The sequence below is a fragment of the Plectropomus leopardus genome, chromosome 3 (assembly GCF_026936395.1).
Source record: "Plectropomus leopardus strain MGB_pleo_1.0 chromosome 3, ASM2693639v1, whole genome shotgun sequence".
Classification (NCBI taxonomy): domain Eukaryota; kingdom Metazoa; phylum Chordata; class Actinopteri; order Perciformes; family Serranidae; genus Plectropomus; species Plectropomus leopardus.
In genome coordinates, this window is record NC_142178.1 from 1392858 (window position 1) to 1396771 (window position 3914).

Below are 3914 nucleotides of genomic sequence, written 5' to 3' on the forward strand. Positions count from 1 at the left end.
GATGTGAACAAATTGGGAACGATCTGATAAGTATTACTTAAACCAGGCTAGTGACGTTCCTTTAAGGCCAATTGAGGTTTCAAGTCTGTGCAGTAAGATTTGATGGTCAATGGTGTCAAATGCAGCACTGAGATCTAATAGGATTAAAACAGAGACCAGACCTGTGTCAGAAGCGATAAATAAGTCGTTATTAATTTTTACTAGTGCCGTCTCTGTGCTATGATGAACTGTAAAGCCTGACTGAAAGTCCTCGAATAAACTGTTGTCTCGGAGAAAGTCACAGAGCTGATGAGCAACCACTCTCTCAAGGATTTTAGAAATAAAGGGGAGATTAGATATCGGTCTATAGTTAGCTAAAATCTCAGGATCGAGAGTGGGCTTCTTTAGAAGAGGTTTAATGACAGCTACTTTGAAAGACTGGGGTACATAACCTGTCAATAAAGACGCATTGATTATATCTAATAAAAAGTTGTCTAATAAAGGTAAAACTTCCTGAAGGAGCTTAGTTGGGATGGGGTCTAGCAGGCATGTTGATGGCTTAGATGCAGAAACCAAAGTATAGAGTTGATGAAGGTCAATGGGGAGAAATGGTCTAGATAAATTTCGGGCCTTGCTGCCATATTCAGGCTATCTGAGTTCGGGTCAGGTCAGTTGAGGGTAAGAGGTGATGGATTTTATCTCGAATAGTTATGATTTTATTATTAAAGAAATTCATAAAGTCGTCACTGCTTAGGGCCGAAGGAATACAGGGCTCTATGGACCTGTGACTCTGAGTCAACCTGGCTACAGTGTTGAAAAGAAACCTGGGATTGTTTTTGTTTTCCTCAATTAGTGATGAATAATAGTTTGCCCTGGCATGGCGGAGGGCCTTCTTATAGACTTTAAGACTGTCCAGCCAGACTAAACGGGACTCTTCCAGTTTGGTCGAACGCCAATGTCTTTCAAATTTTCGCGATGTTTGTTTCAATTTGCGAATCTGGAGGTTAAACCATGGGGCTAATTTTCTTTGTTTCATTATTTTCTTCTTGAAGGGTGCAACAGTGTCGAGAGCTGATCGCAGTGAGCCAGTAGCATTATCGATGAGACAGTCAATTTGGGAATGACTTAAGTTAGTAGTAGTGTGCTCAGGAGTTGTAAGACATGGTAATGATGTCAAAGCAGAGGGAATTAGTTTCTTAAATTTAGCCACTGCTGAATCAGATAGACATCTAGAAGAGTAGCTCTTACTGAGAGGCTTGTAGTCAAGTAATAAAAAATTAAAAGTTATCAAATAATGGTCTGACAGAGCAGGAATCTCAGGAAAGACTAATAAATCTGCAATATCAATGCCGTATGCAAGGACTAAATCGAGGGTGTGATTGTAGCGGTGGGTGGGTTTATGTACACACTGACTGAAGCCTATTGAATCCAAAAGTGTGGAGAAAGCAGAACTAAGGCTATCACTATTAACATCCATGTGAATGTTAAAATCACCTACGATAATAATTTTGTCTGATTTGAGCACTAAACTTGATATAAGCTCAGAGAACTCAGATAGAAATTCAGAGTATGGGCCGGGGGCGCGGTACACTATGACAAATAGAATTGGCTGTAGAGTTTTCCAGGATGGGTGAGAAAGACTAAGAAAAAGGCTTTCAAATGAATTATAGTTTAACTTGGCCTTAGTGTGAATTGCTAAGCTTGAATCAAAAATAGCAGCGACTCCCCCTCCTCGGCCAGTGTCCCGCATAGCGTGACTATTTATATGACCAGGAGGAGTGGATTCATTCAGGCTAACGTACTCTTCAGGACAAAGCCAGGTCTCAGTGAGACATAATAAATCAATATGGTTATCCAATATTAAATCAGTGACTACATGAGCCTTGGTTGATAAGGATCTAACGTTCAAGAGTCCGAATTTAATTCTCCTGTTATGATGCTGTATGACAGGAGATGAGTTAATTTTTATGAGATTTTTATGTACAACTCCCCTTTTGTTTATTTTAGTATTAAACAAATGAAGTGGTCGGGGGACAGACACTGTTTTTATAACATTTACATTATGGGTGTGTGACTGTGCTAGAGGAAGCTCAGAGAAGCGTGTAAGACTGCGACTCTGAAACCTGGTCCCAACTCTGGTTTGTCATGGCTTTGGGCCTCTAATAAAATCGGCCAGATTCTTAGAGAGGAGAGCAGCTCCATCCAAAGTGGGATGGATGCCGTCCCTCCGGATAAGACCAGGTTTACCCCAAAAGGAGCGCCAATTATTAACGAAGCCCACATCATTTGCTGGACACCACCACGACAACCAGCGGTTGAGTGCTGACATGCGGCTAAACATGTCATCACTGGTCACATTGGGGAGGGGTCCAGAGAAGATTACGGTGTCCGACATCGTCTTGGCGTACTCACACCGACTCTATGTTAATTTTAGTGACCTCCGATTGACGTAACGGGTGTCATTGCCGTAGCGTGAATAACAATCTTACTGTATTTACGTTTAGCCTTAGCCAGCAGCTTCAAATTTGACTCGACGTCGCCCGCTCTGGCCCCAGGGATACATTTGACTATGGCCGCTGGTGTCACTAACTTCACGTTTTGCAAAATAGAGCTACCAATGACCAGGGTTGTGTCCTCGGTCGGTGTGTGGTTGAGAGGGGAGTACTTATTTGAAACGTGAAGGGGGGGTGGGTGGTGTACCGCGGGCTTCGGCTTACTATGCTTCGCTCGGACAGTCACCCAGCCTCCCGGCTGCACGGGGGTTGCCTGGGGACGGCTAGCAGAGGCTACGCTATGTCGGTCCGCACTGGCTACAGGGGGCTCGCTAGCTATCGCAGCTACAGAGGGATTATCCACGGTGCGGAGCCGCGCTTCCAGATCGCTAAGCCTCGCCTCCAGCACAGCAAATAAACTACACTTGTTACAGGTACCACTAACACTGAAGGAGGCAGAGGAGTAACTAAATATCTGACACACTGAGCAGGAGAGAGCAGAAGAGGGAGAGGAGCAGAGAGAAGCCATCGCTAACCAGAGCTAATGCTAACGAAGCTAACCGGCTAACAGTGAGAGAGCGGCTGTGAATACACAGGAAAAACCGCTGAGAGGAGGAGACAGCTGTGAGTGATTAAGTAAAACTTATGTGAGTTTTCAGTCACAGATAGATAAGAGCAGCCGAAGTAAGGAACAAGTTAGAAGATTAGCTGAGGATCGCTCGTAGGAGCAGCTCAGAGACGCTACCAGAGACACAGACAAGATACACCGGAAGTGATGTAACATGCTTACCCGCAGTACATCAGCACGTCAAAGGAGTGAGGAGTGACAAACCATTTGTCATGTGCCTGAGAAAGGCTCTGATCCAGGCTGTTTATTTTAGTTACTGCAAATGTAAAGGAGATTTTGAATGAGGCTTTATTATTTCTAGAAAATGAGTTCCATCTTCTCATTGGCTCACTGTTAAAGTTACTAAGTGCAACTTATGCTCCTTTTTTACTTATCATAGCTAATTAACTACACAATAGAATGACACAAAATAAGAATGAAGACGAGTCTGATTCTTTAACTTTCAGCTATGCCTCAATGTAGCAACCATGTCAATTGTCTACGTACAGTGTGTCCAACATGTTCTCATCTCAAGTCGTCACATGTTGTCACTTTGCAGAAGGTCTACATATTACGTTTTAGGTATCCTTCTGCATCCACTATTTATGTTCTAGGATGCCACTACTGTGATGTCAACAAATGTAAATGGTGGCACAGATGGTTAGGTTTGGGCACATGGAGAATTGAAGAAAAAAAACCTTCACATTCAGACGGGAAGCAAACACTGGACCAACCACATGAAAGTCTGTGGTTTGTTTAACCCACCCATCGCCCCTCCTGCCCATCTTATAGGGAGCTCTTTACATTGCATCATTACCAGCAGCATTTCAGCCTGA

At 43.5% G+C, this 3914-nt stretch overlaps 1 pseudogene; it reads right to left on the minus strand.

Annotated features, from left to right (window-relative positions):
• Window positions 1-1944: 1944 nt before the first annotated feature.
• LOC121941578 (uncharacterized) lies at window positions 1945-3106 on the minus strand (annotated as a pseudogene).
• Window positions 3107-3914: the final 808 nt, after the last annotated feature.